General features: G+C 38.7%; 1 long non-coding RNA gene across 1 annotated transcript; it reads left to right on the top strand.

The window, feature by feature from the left end:
• The first annotated feature begins 809 nt into the window (after positions 1 to 809).
• Positions 810 to 12,292, top strand: LOC125312803. Its single transcript, XR_007196872.1, has 3 exons — positions 810 to 824; positions 8,815 to 8,817; positions 12,186 to 12,292. It is a non-coding gene; the product is annotated as an uncharacterized LOC125312803 (long non-coding RNA).
• The last annotated feature ends 6,430 nt before the right edge of the window (positions 12,293 to 18,722 follow it).

The following is an 18,722-nucleotide window of genomic DNA, read 5'->3' as shown; positions in this document are numbered from 1 at the left end:
GTAAAATCCATCAAAATTGCCAAATCAAATATTTTTCATGAAAATGGTACCGAAAGGGCGTTAGAGTAATCTAGCGTAACCAAATCCCCGAATTCAAAATCTCCGGTTTGCGGAAATAAGATAGTTTTCTCCCGCTATTTTATTTAGGTTTCTAATCAACCTACCGAAAATGATTAGTGGCGACTCCAAATTCAAAACACGTTGCATGTTAATTATTTGAACCTTAAGTTGCGATTTGGTATGGACTTGGGAGAGTCCGAGTTAGGTTAGTTAATTAATTAACCTGATAATCCATTAGCCCGAAAATTAACCCGTTTATTTTTTTAGGTCGCGACAGCTTGGCGACTCAGCTGGGGACCCAAAGAGGACTTAGGCCAGATAATTTCATGAAAAAGAAATCACTTGATTTGGTAAACTTTGGTTGAATTCTCATTCTTAGGTGTTAAATGTTTTTGCAGATTGGGAGTTATAAGGGGAGGAGTGATCGGCTAACCCTTTGTTTTGCAGGCTTGGTGAATTGGAATTGTGATTTAACTTTTGAATCATTGAAGCGGTGTTTGCCTTTAATTGTTGTGCATGATTTATCGTATTTGCACTACACTGCACATAACCCGTGACCGGACCTGGGTTACACTAATAGTTTTAAGATGGTATTTAGATGGTTCTTTAACCTTGGTGGTAAGGTTTCGCTAAAGGTTATCCCATCCGGATCCCGAAAATTTTTTCAAAAAATGGCTCAAGGGTTGTTCTCATGCACGTGAGGCTACGATGCATGATAATTGCCCTTGTCGACCGAACCAAGCCGAAGTGATTGGACCCGACTAGTCATGACTATTGTACGCGAGGTTGCGACTAGTCATGATGACTGTACGCGAGGCTGCGACATGTCGTTTCGTTCATCATTTCACTTTGCAAAAGCCTTTTGGATAGATAGAATAAGATTTAAACTCACAATTCATGCGCATGTCTTTGTGATTGACATTTTCTTCGTATGAGAGGTAATTTCTTGTCTCTTGTACCCTGTTATCTCTTTTTTATTTTGGGCCGGTCCATGGTTTAGGTTGATTGTTTAGAAGTTTCATTGTCTTATTTCCAATTTCGCACTTTGCTTCCGCAGCTTTTACAATTTCATCGGTTGTCCTCAATTCTGATTTGGCTTATTCCTGTTGTGCGATTTTTACTAAATTCTACGATCGAGCTTTGAGTAAGTGCCAAACATGAAAGTTGTAGACCTATGTTTCAACTAATATCTTACAAAATTTCAGAATTAAATCCATAATTTAAGATGGCCCTTCGTTTTTTCAACAACATGCGGTTATAACAGTTTTCTGAGTATGATGTTTTTGGAAAGACACATTAAACTGATTTGATCCGCGCATTTCTAGTCCGATTGGCCAACATAAAAGTTGTTCATCATCTTCTCAACTACAAGCTCGTAAAATTTGGACATGTTTTGATCAACGTACGAATTAATACGAATTTTTTCGTAAAAGCGGACAAACTGAAAATTACATGTTTCAATCCTTTGGTTATAATCACTTTGTTCGTTTGAGTCTAGAGGGATGTCATGGGCCGGCTCGCTATTCTTGCTCCCTGTACTCATTTTGGGTTTGTTACTGCGTATAGGTAATTTATCACGGATCCTCCACATATTACTCGATCGATCGCAAAGAGGATGGCCGACATTAACGCCACTATCGGTGCTGCCCTGAACGAGAAACTTAACTCATTGACCGAGCGCTTTGAAGGGATGATGTCCCGAAAGATGGAGGAAATAATGGCCGCCTTCACCACCAAACTGCAATCTTCCACCTCCAGCCCGCCGCTAACCATTCCCGCTCGAATTCCTCCTGCGGATAACTCCGGTAAAGCCCTGGAAGCTGCTCTCTATCAGATAATGCCGCTAGAAGATGTGATCATCACAGGCATAAGCTCGAGCACGCCACCCGTAGTCTCAATCCCTCAAGCCAGCCCCGTGGCCCCCGGATTGAATAGTGATGCGGCCAAGCTGTTGGCCCAAATGGAACAGAGGATCCGAGAGGTTGAGGGGACTCACAACATACCCCGAGTTGACCTGTCTATCTTTTCAAAGGTCACAGTGCCGGAGAAGTTCAAGATGCCCGACTTCAAGAAGTATGATGGGACTTCCAACTCGGTTCAACACGTCCCGATGTACCAGGCAAGAATGAATAAACATGTGACCAACGGCCCTCTAATGGTTCAGACTTTCCAGGCTAGTTTAAAAGAAGCTGCCATGAGATGGTATACGGACTACGAGATCTACCGGATGGATGATTGGGAAAAGGCAGCTAATGCTTTCATCAAACATTTTAGCTTTAACTTGGACGTGCTCACCACTAGAGAAGACCTTGAACAGCTTGAGATGAAGAAGGGAGAAACAATCAAGCAGTATGCCACCAGGTGAAGGAACGTGGCATCTCAATTAAAACCAGTCCCTCCCAAAAGGGAACTCATGAAATTGTTTGTTTCCACCCCGGCACCGGTTATGAGAACTCGAATTTTGGGATCCCCCGCTACGTCATTCAGCCATCTCATCGCAATGGCTGAAGAAATCGAGAACGGCATGAAGAAAGGTTGGTACGGTAATGTCGCCATGACGACTAAGAGGTTTGCGGTAAGGAAAGTGGAAGACGAGAGATGCTAAATTGATGCCCTACCATCTGGATGAACTGGTGGAGGAATTTGAGGATATCTCATTTGAGTATCCGTCCAGGACTCATAATCGATTTGCTGATGCATTGGCTACCTTGTCTTCAATGTTACAAGTCGCCAATGGACTTGAGGTTGACCCACTCAAGATCGAGGTATTAAAAAAGACGGCATATTGTATGGCCGTAATCGACGAACCCGATGACGATAACCAACGACCAACAAGTTTGTCATCATGGTAAGAACCGAGGGTTGGGCTTCTTCAAGAATTCATGTCCCGCGGTTTTGAAAAAAAATAATAACAAAAATAAATAAATAAAGTTCTTCAAAAAAAAAAAAAAACACCGCAATTAAACCTTGTTTGTTTTTCTGATTTTGTTACTTTATGTTTCAGGGGAATACATGAGGAGGGAAACCTAATGGATTTAGAAGTATACGACCTAGATGAGTCCAATCCAGATTATGAGGAAATTCGTCGGGATTTCGAACGACATGAGGAGATCAAGCCCTTGACGGATCTTTCGGCTAAGCCGGTGGTGCAAAAGTCAAGGAGGACCGGACCAGGATTGGTCCGGAAGATCAAAGAGGAAGTCATGAAACCGCTTGACGTCGGATTCCTTGAGACCACAGAATATTCTGATTGGTTGCCAATATAGTCCCAGTCATGAAGAAGGATGGGCGTATTCGGGTCAGTGTCGATTACAGAGATCCGAATAAGACCAGTCCTAAAGATGATTTTCCCCTTTCGCATATCGACATACTTGTTGACGATCATGCGGGGTTTGAATTGTTCTCATTCATGGACGGTTTCTCCGGGTACAATCAGATCATGATGAATGTCAATGACAAGTTGAAAACCACTTTCACCACAACCTAGTGGTTGGGGGAATGATAGTGGTCCGAGGCATCCCGAGTTCGATCCCGGGATTTGGCATCAATGTACAAAGACTAATAAAAACCTTTTTGCTTCGCGATTCAATGCCGATTGAAGCTCAGCCCAAATGGTTACAAAACTGGAGGGATAACATCCCGGACATGCAATCCGATCCAGGGGTCACCGCCTTTCCGGATAGAGAAGTATCCATTCTCCCCGAAAAATTAATGAAATAAGAAATTCCTGGAGCCTTTGACAATCTCATGTCTCGAACCAGATAATGAAGTTTTGCAACTCATTTGCATGAGCAGGGGCAACTCCCAATCCACGCCCCTAAGAAGTTTCTTATGTGCTTGCGAATTCTGTTCACCAAGATAAAAAGTTGCTGCATTTTATATGCTCAAAAACACTCATACATTGTATAGTTTGCGCATGACTGTTCCTCATGTTTAATTTACCAACTCTGAATAAGGAACATGAACTACATAAGATACATCGAATGTATGGAATGGGGCAGGGCAGGATGATGAAAGGTAATCCTTTCCCAAACACGTCCCATTTTTTCGGGAGAGTTGAACGGTGGCTAAGTTCCGCATTTCACAAGGTAAAAGGTTTTCTCGCAAAAGGTACGATAGCCGAAATGACAGAGGCATTCAGTTCTCTATCTCAAACACTACAGGTGATCCATTGATTACCCCTTTTGAGCGGTGGTTTCATTTCTTTACCCCTGTCAAGAACCACCCCACATCGGGGTCCGCACAGGTTAATTCTAGCAGCAACACGAGGTAAATGGTTAGAAATTTTCTTGCTCGGACTAACATTAATCTTCGGGTGTTTCTTTGCATTTATACTCGAATTTTAATTCAAGTGCCTTAGGATGATGAAGAGCATTCATTTCTCTATCCTATACACTTCATTCTTTGCATAGCCCACTTGAGCCTGTAAATTCATTTCTTAAACCCCCGTTGGTGATCATTTGCTCATTCCAAAGACGAAGATAGCATTTTCCCAAGGATTAGAATTGGAGATGGTCGGGTCAACAGAGAATTCCCGAATGGACTCATTTCTTGTATGCTAGATTTTTTATGTTTACATAATTTTTCTTTGTAAATGTTTATGTTTGTTGTAATTCCTGGTTCAAAATCATGAGATTGTAAAAAAAAGGAGAGGCAAACTCAGCTTAAAGGAGAAGGGCCCGCTCTCGAAAAAAAAAAAGCAAAATAAAGAGATGTCGAAGAGCTCTCAAAGAAAAAGGAAAAGAAATCTCTTCTCGAAAAAAAGAAGAAAAAAAAAAAAATGAGAGTCGGGAGTAAGAAAAGCAAAGGCTGATCTCATATGAAAATTTCAAGCATAGGAAAAGCAAAGTGCCTACCAAAAGTAAGGCCAATGCACATTCATTTGTAAAGTACTTCTGAATTTTGAATGTACATTTTTGCATGTTAAGTTGTAAATTCCATGTACATGTTTGCATTGTGTTTCTTGCAAATCCTCGACAGACACTTGTTGTGAAGAAGACTCCCCAAGAAGTCGGTTTGCAAAGTGCAATTTTCAGTAGAAAACTACCATCCCTCATTCAATTCTTTCTGAAGACATTTCCAGAAGACCAAGATCGGTGACTAGTCAACGATGATCACCAACGTCAAGCCCCTTCTCATTTAATTTCCGAGCCAAAACGAGCCTTTTCGTTCCTCGGTCCCCAATCCTAACCTACGTTATAACCCTCCAAAGTCTCTTCTGATTAGGACACTTGAGTTAACGTAGAGTTAAATGATTTTAAGCATCACTCGAAGAAGTTCGAGCAAGATTATTTCTCTCTCATTTTTGCAGGATTCTTGACTTGTAAATCCGGAGCAGATGATGAAGAAATTCATTTCAGCAGCATTGACTCAACTAGAGTCCCCTTTGTAAACCTTTGACCTAGCCCTCATTACGGTCCTAATCAAGACCTCCGGATCGGCTCGGTCGTATCAATTGCGAGATTACTTGGATCCTTGTCGAATGCGATGATCATAAGATTGAGTGATTTCTCTTGAATCCTGCAGACGAGATAAATAGCTTTTCTCGAGAGTGAGAGAAAGCCCTTTTGGACTGAAGTCCCCCCATTCAGCTCACATTCGAGGTATTCGTAATGTGAGAACCTCCCTGGACAAAATTGGTAATGTAAACTTGACAGAATGGTTATGCATGAACCATAGTATGAGTGATTGCATTATACTCATTGTTGAATATGTTTGTGAGTGTTACCTCTGACATTCTATGATAGGTAATACATTTCCGATGTTCGAGTTCCCTCCCAAGGTCTCGAAATTCATCCAAGGATTATTGAATGAGCAAGTTTTGCTGGCAAATGCCTACCAGGTACGATACGAGCAATCTGTTTCGTTCCTTGATTAATCGTTTGGAGAACCCGGGTAAGTTTTCTGAACCCCTTTTCAAATTAACAACTCTTCTGATGATAGTTGTTATGATTCAATTCAGGCAATATGCCCCTTTTGTACTTATCGATTCCATTCGGTGGTACTCCTCTCAAATATTGTTCAAATCGGGCAATATGCCTCTCCTGTCAGGTCGTGTAAACATATGCACTGGCGATCTTGACATCTTATCAAATCATAACGACGTAGCTCTTATGATTTCGGTCTCGAATCACGAAGACGTATGCACCGGTGATCTTGACCTTTAGTCGGCTCATAATGACATAGCTCTTATGATTTTCAGTTCCTTTATCAAATCATGACGATATAAGCACCCATGATTTTGATCCAAACCAAATCATAATGACGTAGCTCTTATGATTTTGGTTCTCCTTTGTCAGGTCGTGAAGACATATGCACCGGCGATCTTGACATCTTATCAAATCATAACGACGTAGCTCTTATGATTTTGGTTTCGGATCACGAAGACGTATGCACCGGTGATCTTGACCTTTAGTCGGCTCATAATGACATAGCTCTTATGATTTTCGGCTCCTTTATCAAATCATGAAGACATAAGCACCCATGGTTTTGATCCAAACCAAATCATAACGACGTAGCTCTTATGATTTTGGTTCCCCTTTATCGAATCGTGAAGACATATGCACCGACGATTTCGACATTTTAATCAACTCACAACGACGTAGCTCTTGTGAACTTGATTTCACTTCTTTCGACTCACAACGACGTAGCTCTTGTGATCTCAAACGACACACATATCTTGCGCTGTCTTGCATTAGGGAGAAGTCTCTGATAACGGATAAGCCAAATACCTTAAAATCCTTGCATCCGCAAAAAGAAGCTTGGAAATTAAGAGAACCATTAGCTTACGAGAAATTTGGTAAAACAGGTATTCTTGTATGCGATCCATGTGCAGATTTCTCTAACATGAAAAAGGGAAATTATGACACATGTTATTTACGATCTTGCATATCATGCATCACTTCATAAAAATGGGATTAAAACTCCCGCCAAAAAGTTCATCCATAATTTGCACTGTCAAAATTTAGGATTCAATTTTGTCTTTGAGCGGAACCTCTACGAGCCTCCACTCAAAAAGGGGCAGCTGTTGACGCCTAAATTTTGACTAATCTATTTTTTGCATAAAAATTATAAAAAAATCATCTCACATATTTATTTTTAGCGTACATTGCATTGGCATATAATTGGGCAAGCAAAACACTTAATTTAGCATGCGTCTAGACTAGGCACGGGATGGAAAAATACACCGAGAATATTTGAAACTTCGGGGACTGTATTGCAAATACTTAAAATTTCGGGGACTGCATTGCAAATACTTGGAACTTCAGGGACTGTATTGCAAATACCAAAAGAAGATGAAGAAGGGAAGATGAAGAAGAAGAAGGGAAGATGATGAAGGGAAGATGATGAAGGGAAGATGAAGAAGGGAAGATGATGAAGGGAAGGTGATGAAGGGAAGATGAAAATGGAAGGTGAAGAAATGAAGATGAAGAAGGGAAGATGAAAATGGAAGGTGAAGAAATGAAGATGAAGAATGAAGAGTGGAGAAATTTGGCTACAAAGAGGGGAGAGTTCTTGAGAATTGAGGAGGAGAATTTTGGTGATAGAGAATGTAGAGAGCTCTTATGGGGGGGAGTGGAAGAGAATTGAGAGAGTTTTGAGAGAGTTTTTGAGAGGAATTTTTAGAGAGGAAAAATGGAGTTCTTGAGAAAAATCAGAAGAGAAAATTCGAGAGTGAAGAAAAGAGTTTTAGTCGAGCATCATCTTCGACGAGTCCCGACACATATTTCGCCCCTCGCAACCCAACAACGCCATTGCTTGCCATTTTCGACGACAGCCGCGTTCTTCCGGCTCCGAGATCTTGAAGGGAACTATAACGTGTATGTGAGTAAGATTTTGTGTAATAGAATGTAATCCTTTCCATCTCGATCTACAAAAATGTAATCGTTTGGTTTGAACATTTGTTTGTTTATTTTAGACATGCCACGTGTTCCAAATTTTAGCATTATTACATGTTAATTTATTTCTGTAAATACTCGTGCTTGGCTGCGTTTTCTTTCTTTCTAAATCATCCATGGTGTATATTGCACAAAGTTCATTGTTTTACATTCTCATAAAAAAGAAGAAAAAAATCAAAAAAAAATTTGCATCTTTGAATTTCAAGTAAAATCCATCAAAATTGCCAAATCAAATATTTTTCATGAAAATGGTATCGAAAGGGCGTTAGAGTAATCTAGCGTAACCAAATCCCCGAATTCAAAATCTCCGGTTCGCGGAAATAAGATAGTTTTCTCCCGCTATTTTATTTAGGTTTCTAATCAACCTACCGAAAATGATTAGTGGCGACTCCAAATTCAAAACACGTTGCATGTTAATTATTTGAACCTTAAGTTGCGATTTGGTATGGACTTGGGAGAGTCCGAGTTAGGTTAGTTAATTAATTAACCTGATAATCCATTAGCCCGAAAATTAACCCGTTTATTTTTTTAGGTCGCGACAAACTTAGGTGTACTGTCGGGCAGTATGCATGATCTACCATTTGAGAATGTTCTATACGACATTCGTGTTTTATAAATAACAATCAAAGTATGTTCATCTAGGACAACTCATACCTATGTGACGAAACTTGATAATCAATGCCGAAATACTTATAAAATGAACCAATCATAGTTATTTTTGTTCAATTTAAGAAATTCTTGCATGTGATTGTATCGTTCAGTTACATAAATATCCGATCTTTTACATTTCATAGCATTCTTTGGAGGCCTCCTTTTTTCTACATTTTAATCTTGTGATTTATGAAGTCCTCGGAAGTTGGTATGCTGATATTCTTAATACCAATCCATGATTGTTTATTTTATTTATTTCAAGGGACTAAGTCATGTGATAACGTTAATCTTATAGTACTATTAATCACAACACAACTTTTTTTTTAATAGAAAATTATTTATCAATACATTCACCTGGTGAACATTCATTTCACATATATATGATTTGGGTATTTGGCTATTTTGCACATGGGACGGAGGAGTGATGTTGAAGGGAAAGGAATGTCTTATAGGTGGAGAGCAAGACGCTCCTAAATTTTGCTCGTGATCAACAGTTTGGACCTGCAAAATCCTAAACCTTTGTTGTATAAAATGTTCTAGACGATTTCCGAGAGAAGCCTTTTGTATGTTCATGTTCCTTAGAATCATCACCATTTATTCATATCCGATGTCAATCGCTATAGCTAATCACCCTTCATTCAACTAAACCACATTTGCTCTGTTTTCCGTTGCTTTATATACAAAGCAGAGGCAGCGAACTATTGCTACCGTCTGTGTGAAAATCAGCTGTATTAATGATTTGAACTTGCTGCGTTGGCTTTGTGATGATTGAACTTAACGATGGAGCGCATGTGCTGCTTTTTTATCTGTGAATTAAACGATGGGTTTACTTCTTTTTTGGGAAGAGGGGGTGGTTTAAAGCTGCATTCAGTTAGGAAAAATCACAAACTCCTGGTCGACATTACATAGTAGGGTTTCTTCAGACGAAAGAGAGAAGGGACAAGCACTGGAGATAGGAGTTAATCTTGTTCACCCAGTTGTCAATGGCTTTGGAAGCTCTAAATTCTCACTCCACGACTACTGCAGAGAAGACTCCAGTTATGACACAAGACTTTGTGCCTATCCAATGCAATCTGTTTAGTCATAACGGAGGAATCGACTAATCTTCCCTGTATAGACCTTTTGATCTTTGAGACAATTAGATGAACACTTTCCGAAAGATGTAGATTAAAGATGTAGATTATACTAGATTGAGCAGAACTTACTATAACGTAATTGCAAATGATAAGAGTGTTGGCATCGTTAATTGGACGAGAGAGGTGGCAGATGTATATGTGAGGAACAAAATAGTAGCATGACGCGAAACCTGTATCTTCTTCCCTTCCTCGGTGTCTAATTCATTGTCTTCCTCTGAGTCACTTTCCATGAAAATCGAATCCATTTCTACAGGCTGCGGGTGTTGGAGAATGACCGTCATATCATCCTCCTGCTGCTCCCATATTAGACGGAATTCACACTTCTTTAGGCTTCCTTTCGGTGCTCTGAGGCAAACTTGGAAATGGCTCCAATTGTTTTGGAGAAGTTTCTCTACTTCAAACAGTCAACTGCATGAGTGAATTTCCATCCACACATGATCAGAATCTAGATAAACAAGTTTCTCACATGCCAAATCACCCTTTGGCCATTCAACAATATTTGGAATTCACATTAAGCATCAACGACTTTTGCTTCCTCGAGGCAAATAACAATAGAGTGCTAGTCCCAAGAGCTTGTCACACAAGTCGTTGGGAACCGTCAAACATATGGAACTGTCTTTACAATGGAGAATCCGCTCTGGCATTTCTCGTCCAATTCGGAGAATTGTCTGCCTGTTTTCATTTTCGGGAGTTCCTATCATATAGATAGTACGAAGATCAAGCATTCAAAGTTAGCGAGTGTATGAGCGAGAGCGAGCCTGACATGACACATCAGCAACATTGACCTGTTTGGGGAAAAATTTACAACATGAAGACAAGTCAACTTGAAGGTAGGTGGAGGATAGACTCGATAAAGTTGGGAGCTTTTGCAGAAATTTGCAACTTTGGGCTTTTAGGATGCACAATACTTGATGGAAGCAGTTGCATACAAGCGTTCCAAATCATCGTATTTGGTGATACATGCCGGCAGATGAGTTAACTTGTTTTTTTCTTTTTTGTAATGTTCTAGTTATGCCTGAAAGATTTGATGGGGATCACAGCCAACTGTTCTAAAAGTTTAAGCTATTAAATAAAGGCTTGGTTTAATATTTAATTACTCTAATACTCCCCCTCACGTTTAGTTTGGTCTTTTTTTAGCTAGTACTAAGAGTGGACAAATTTCATTAGGGAAGCAAATGGAGCCTGGAAAGATTTAAAGTCGGGACCTCCAGCTCTAATACCATGAAAGATTTGATGGAACCACAGCCAACTATTCTAAAAATTTAAGCTATTAGATGAATGCGTGGCTAATATTTAATTACTCTAACAATGCCAATGGAAAATCTAGAAGAGCTCTCAAGGAACTCTACTTCCGAGATTTTGTAAAGTTCTAGGTATGCCAATTTGGTGATGCATGTCGGCACATGAGTTAACTTTTCTTTTTTCCCTGGTGAAGTTCAAGATTTGGGAATCCCGGATTGTTATCAAGTGATTTGGAAACATGACAAATTCCAAGCAGTCTTGAAGACTCAGATACTTAAGATTTCGCAACTTATAAATACTCGATAAAAACCTTGCAACTTTCTGCAAAATATTAAATGTATCTCCTTCAAAAGACAAAAAGTTTATTTAATTGTCATCCTTTCTAGATTAGGTTCTTCTTAATGTTCTATCTTTCTTTGAATATTTGGGCTTAAGTACACTATAAGTGCCATAAGTTATGTATGGCAAAACTTTCAAAACAATTACTTAAATGCCAAAATAAAAAAAACCATCACTTAAGTGCAAATTGAAAAAGTCCAGCCAAATGAAATACGTGACTTGTATGTTTAAATTTATTATCTGATGTGGCATATATTTTTACAAAGTTCTGGCCACATGTACTTCCACATATACTTAAAATAAAAAATTTAAAATGTAAATTAAACTAAATAAAAATAAGCTGAAAAGTAATAATGGGTGGGGTTTCATTCATGCGAGTGCTGCCGCCGAGTAGGGCCTCGCACAGCCTGAACGAGGCCCTACCCTCTTTTTGTTAAAAAAAAAAAACTCAGCTTATTTTTCTAATTTTAATTTTTTTTATTTTTTAAAATTTTCATATAACAAACCGTCATACCCTAGAAGTGGAAGTCCACGTGTGCTTCCGGTGAGCCACGTCGGTGCAAACATTAATTTAAAAAAAAAAGGCCACATAGGACCTCCGACAAGTCACGTTAGCTCAAATTGGAGTTGGCACTTAAGTGATTGTTTTAAAACGAAAATTGATATTTAAGTGATCGTTTTAAAAGTGTTGATACTAAAATGAGCATTGTACACAACTTTTGGCATTTGTAGTATACTTAAGCCATAACATTTGATAACTTCCCCAGTTTCGGGAAATCAAAGATATTGAGGATTCGAAGACATTTTTTCCTTAGTGTGTTAGCCTATTAGGGACACCAAGACAAGAGGATAACTGCAGTGACAAAGATTTTAACTTGTCAAGACATGTGACGTACTGGTGAACCTCCACTAAGCTTTCACACTGATAAAAATGCAAGCTCTCTAGATTTGGAACCAATGAAATGTTAATAATGTTGGCCATCCAAATGGTCGCCCGTCGTTACAAACGATGCCCTAGGATCGCCGTAATCGAAACTTAGAAACATAACAATGGAGGGAAAGAAATTCATGCACTTGATTTGGGATTCGTCGTTCTTGATGCGGAAATCTAAAGATCCGAAGCCAAGCGCTTCACCAATATCGCCCTTCGAATGCCCGGTGTCGATGAGACAACACCTCTGTATGACGTATGAGGTTATGAGGGTTAGAGGGGGGCGCCTTAGCCTTATTTATAGAGTTTCAGCTAGGCCCTCTCATTATGGGCCGGGCCGAACTCGGCCCACACTAGCCAGGCCCATATTTGGCCCATTAAGAATCCTTATATCCTTCCTTTACTAGACCAACCCCATAAACGGTAAATTAATCCCGTAATACGGTAATTACAATCTCAATTAATGTAGCCCACATCAGGAAAACTCTTATATTCTCCCACTTGGGCTATATTAATCGAAAGTATATTGTAATGAGCGCATTTATGCTGGTCTTGGGATGACTCTTAAGGGCTAATCTGATCCCATAGAGTCTCAAACACCGAATCATGGTAGTAATTGCATGAAAAATATGCAGAGCCATCCATGGTCACGAGTGTTCTTAACTCTATTGATATGGATTCAATATGGTAGTATGGTAAATGGATGACACCTCACAAGTGCTATTTTATGTGTCATCTCATTTGTGAGGTACCATTCTCTCTCCTTATGTGTTACGAGACCTTATGTACACTAGAGAATGTCCTTTATAGTACCAACGAATCTCGATAAGTCTCACTTTATGGTTAACCTACTTTATGTGTAACAAGACATATCTTAAAAGCTAGTAACTGAATGCCCCGAGCCTTTACTCAAGGTTTACATATTCCTTGAGATTTTCAACTGATATATGTACTCAACTCAAATGCTTTATTGCATGCAACACGGTTGATACATATCAAAATGTTACAAATTGTAACAATCACAGATGTAAACTTTATTGGAGCAAAGATGAAAACAGCTCCCACTGAACAACCGCATCCAATGATGCCGCTAAGCCCATCTTAATGATATGTCATTTTAAATACATAAGGACGAAGACCTTTAATCAGTGAGTCTGCAACCATATCATATGTGAAACTATGCTCTACTTTAATGTCACCATTCTCATATGGTTCCTTTATGGTCAAAATTGACCGCTAGACATTTAGATCTCTTAAGACCTCTGCTGTTGTTGACAAACAACACTGCAGAGTAATCATCATATCATAATTGTATGGGTTTATCCACAAAATTAAATAAGGTCAACTCCCCGATGAGGTTTCGAAGTAAATAACCTGAGTAGCAGCCTAAAAACATGCTATAAACTCCACTTGAATTGTAGAGGATAATAGAGACTTATGTTTCCCACCTTTTTCTTTTAGTATTATACTGCACCGCCTGCTAACATAAAGATGTACCATGTTGTCTTCTTATCATCTAGATAACTAGTAAGGTCTAAATTCGAATGCCCTACTAGCTGCAAGTCCTTAACTTGCTTGTGAATCAGCATGTAGTCTTTTGTCATCTTTAAGTACTTTAAAACTTTCTTGGTAGCAATCCAATGATCGTTTCTTGAATTAAACAAATATCTGCCTCAAGTTCTAAAAACAACATCTGGGTTCTCTCAACATCCGTATGAGGACACGATAATAGATTCAGTTTATCACCTTTAATGACAGGACCAATTCCTGACTTACGGTGCTGTATACTGAATCTTTCAACAATACGATCAACACATGTCCTTTGAGACAAACTCAATATCCGGCGAGAACAATCCCAATAGATCTCAATGCCTAGGACAAAATACACCTTACCAAGGTTTTCCATGACAGTATTTGCTTCACCTCATGCAGTAATTAATATCACTGCTTGCAACATATTGTCTATAGGAACATAAAATTCCTCCTACTCACCTTGCAATATATACACTGATTCACTTGCTTTTCTGTCCAAAATCAACCCCCCCCTCCCCCAAAATGCCCCTTTTCACAAAATTTTGTCCATTTAATCCCTATTAGTATCTGACCAAAAATATATATATATATATATATCCCTATTAGTAATGTTTTCACTTTCGGTGAAACTGTATGGAAATAATGGTTTATAAAGTTCTGAGAAGATGATGATTGCTGGAAATGGATATTTAAATAAGACAATAAATCCCTCGGAGTTGCTTGTATCGAACAAAGGTGTATTCTACATATATTCGGACGCAAACTCAAGAAAGACAAAAGTGGCGTGACTTGTTCCATGGACCATACCTTAAGAAATTATTCCACTTCCGATTGATTAGTAAATGCAATCAGTATCGGTCTTCTTGGCAGAATCAAATCGGTATTGTTTACAAACCCCGATTGCCATGGGACCCCTCGTGTATTTACTCGTTCATCGTAACATCCGACTATACACAACATAATCCTCACGCGTGCACAAAATGAGAAGAACTGATATGTAGTGATGCAGAAAATATCCGCCAATAAAATAAACAGAAAAACTGGATTGGTCTGAAGAAGGTGGAGTTTGCAAAGTTGGATATGAACCGAGATAAATTTAATGTGGGAGGTGGACAGGGATGTCCCCTTTCATTTTCATCACCTCCTTCTCTGCACTTTCATCAGATCAATCTGCTGCCTGTCTAATCTTGTCTTGACCCAAATTTCAGGTCAAATAATTTGTTCGCTTCCCTTATTTAAACACGATAACTTTCCTGCCAAATTCAATTTGCTGTACAAACTTCCATTTTTCTCTTCCTTCTTCCTCCTTCCTGCTTGTCGTTCAAATTTAAAAAGGAAAAATTATCAAAAAAATCTTAAACCTATTATAATTATGCCAATTCAATCACAAACTTTTTTTTTTTACCGATTCAGTCATAAATCACTTGCAATTGTGTTAATTCAGTCCATTTGATGAATTTTGGCTAGCCAGCAACCTAATATTTTAAATTTTTTTGGATTTTTTTTCTTTTTCATTATTTCTTTTCTTTTTCTTTCTACCTCTTCTTCTTCCCACTCCTTCCTCATACCGGTTGCTGCTATCCGACGAGGTCGACTTCGCTAGGGGCCGACAAGGGCGACCTCCCCTAGTCATGGCAAGGGGAGCCTTGCTAGCCCAGATTTGGTGAGGCTTGCCCTCATCATCGCCAAGCAAGGTTGGCCGAGCCTAGCCACGAGACCTCGCTAGGTGACGGCGAGGTCGAGCCTCGCCAGCCCACATTTGGTGAAGCTCGGCCACGATGAGGTGAGCCTCACCCGGCCACGGTAAGGCTCGGCCTTGCTGGCCCCAGCAAGTCCGAACTCGCCCGGCCGGCGTCACCTCTAGTCGGTTGTCGGCGGCAACCAGGCGTGAGGAAGGAGTGGGAAGAAGAAAAGGTAGAAAGAAAAAGAAAAAGAAAATAAACAAGAAAATATCAAAAAAGTGAAAAAAACTTAGGTTGCTGGTCGGCCAAAATTCGTTGAATGGACTACATTGGCACAATAGTAAAAGGTTTAGGACTAATTGGCAAAAGAAAAGTTTACGACTTGAATTGGCACAATTATAATAGATTTAAGACTTTTTTTTTATAATTTTCCCAATTTAAAAGGCATTGTTTTCTTCCTCTAAAGAATCTTGTCATATTATTTATTGCCACGGTAATAAGATATTCCCAGGCTTCATGTAATCTTTTACTTCTTGGTTATGTACATCCTTAAAATTTCTTTTGAGTTGAAAAGTGAAAACATTGTTCGTTCTTATGTCTAACTCTTCTAGGAATGTGAAAAGGGTTCAACGTAGAAGATAAAAAATAGTCCATCATCCATAAAATTGATTTGCTCGTACTAAATATTTTTTGTCGGTCTTGGCTTGCATGGCAACGATTCCGATTCGAAAAAGTGATTTTGATTAGAATTTTTTTTTTCGATTCTATTACATGATGAGTTTTAGAGAATTAGAACATCTTTGGCCCTGTTTGGTTCAGTATTTGGCCAAGGGACTTTGAGAAAATGCAAATACTTTTGGGCTAAAAGCCTTTTTCAAAATGCAAGTAGTGTTTGGTAAAATGTATTTTAAAAACACATTTGGAAAACAACTTTGATGTAAATGTTGTTTGGTGAAAAATGAACTTTGTAAAGTATTTTTACATTTTGAAAAAAAAAAAGCGACGGTCTGCGCTTGCGGCGGGCGGTGGCCGGTTGTGAGGGGCGGACGGCGACGGTCGGCCGGGGGTGGCGGTTGACCGATGGGCAACGGGGGGTGGGCAGGAGATGGCCGGGGGCCGGCGGGCGGCGTTGGGCGGCCGCGGCAGCGGGCAAGCAGCAGGGGCCAATGAGGGGTGGGTGGCGGCAAGCGAAAGTGACAAAGTTAAAATAAAATAAAAATTAGTTGCATTTCGCAAAAGTCCTTTAGCCCAAAGTATCTCTAGGCCCAAAGTATCTCTAGAGATACTTTGGGCTAAAAGACTTTGGAGAGTATTTGAGATGTAATTACATCTCCCCAAAGTGAGTTAAAAAAGTAGCCAAACACCATTTGCGTTTGTTCAAAAGACTTTAGAGCCCCAATGCTCATTTCTAATGTTGAACCAAATAGGGTCTTTGTTAACTATACAAAATTTTTGTTCTTTGAATAGAAACGCATTTGGTAATTGCACAAAATTTTTGTTCTTGAAAATAATTTCCCTTCTCAATTTTTGTCATTTAAGTCAAATAATTACGTGGTTACTTTGTGAAATTTCATGGTACATTTCGAATTTCTTGAAGATTAATTCATATTGATTCTTTTTATATAACATACTACATATTGCATATAATGCTTTTTTGTGCTATTCTGTCTAATTTTCGTGTGATAAAGAGTCGTTTTAAGCTTTAAAGGATAGATCATGTTGGGTTAGTGTGTGATTTCAGATTAGCTCGGGTCCTCGCAGGCCTATACCAAATGACAAGAAAGGAATATCAAATTCAATTTTAGTGTGATCGATGGCATATGTATGTGCATATGCAAATGGAGGTACCACCAATATTTGAGGAAGATAGGTTGGGAACCTTATCTAATGGTTGGGAGAAACCATTTGATTCTACGCAATCAGAGCAATCTAGTTTTATGGATTTTCTAAAAATAAGCTTATATTCCGGCCTAATATAAGCTTCTTTTATTTTTATGGATTTTCTAAAAATTTTCTAATTTTTTAGATTTTTTTTCAATTTTTTATTATCTTATATATTTTTTTTGAAAATGAGACCTCGTTATGTTTTAGATTAAGTGAAAAGTGATGAGAGAACTGAAAAAAAAAAGTGAAAGATGTGAGATTCATTCTGTTTTGTAATTCCTAAAAGTAATTTTTTTTCCATAACCAACTTTTTTTTTTAATTTTTGTTCTTGCTCCAAAACTGTTTTCGGGAATAGAATTAGAATCAAAATCATTTATGTTACCAAACATGATTCTCATTCTTTGTGTTCCAAGAAACAAAATCAAAGAACCAGAATCGTTGTCATGTAGGCCTTAAGTTACATTACGAGAGTTATAAACAAGTCAATGTGGACTTCTAAACTAAAAAAATAATCAAAAAAATTTTTAAATTTTAAATTAAATATAAAAAAATCTAATAGTTTAAAAAACCAAAAAAAAAAAAAAGAGGGGGCTCGCACACGAAGGGCTGTGCAAGCTCTCGCCGCCTGCAAGCGCCCCCTCTCTCTTTTTAATTTATTAGCATATTTTTATTTTTTAACGTAATTAACTTTTTAGTTGCTGATTGGACCTCCGGCGGGCCATGTTGGCTTTAGATGTCACGTGGGATTTTTAGTCCAGTAAATAGGAGTTGGCACTTAAGTGATTCAAAAAAAAAAAAAGTTTTCGAATTAAAGTGAGCGTCGTATATAAATTCTGGCACTTCTGATAGCCTTTTGTCATTTTTTTTCTCGAAACAGATTTTTTTTCATAAAGACAAAAAGCTCATTTTTCCATTCGGTTTCCAAATTAATTGGCATGTGAGCCAACTTTTGCAATTTGCCCATCTCGAGAAGTCCACATCCTCAGTTGATGTAAGGACGCACTCTTCCACATCAGTAGGCGCATTCAAGATTCAATGCTCTCAACAAGATTTTCCTAAAAACAATATGTTTATAGAGCCGTATTAAACTGCTTTTTTATTTTAATAATTTTAAGCACGTTTTCACATGGCAAGATCATGTTATGTTCTTTCCTTTGTATATATGGATAATGTGAACATGTCTTAAAGGTTAGGTCACCACCTGTTCTACGGGAGCGGTGTACTTTGTACCATCGAGAGGTCATATAGATTGGAACTAGAGTGATAAATGTTGTCCCATAATTTTCTTTCTAAGACTCGCAAATCAATTCAAGTCTCGTCTTTTGACCTTCATACGTCTGCCATACATGGGAAACATTGATATTG

This window comes from Rhodamnia argentea, chromosome 1, assembly GCF_020921035.1.
Source record: "Rhodamnia argentea isolate NSW1041297 chromosome 1, ASM2092103v1, whole genome shotgun sequence".
NCBI lineage: Eukaryota > Viridiplantae > Streptophyta > Magnoliopsida > Myrtales > Myrtaceae > Rhodamnia > Rhodamnia argentea.
This window is presented reverse-complemented; position numbering and strand designations above follow the sequence as displayed.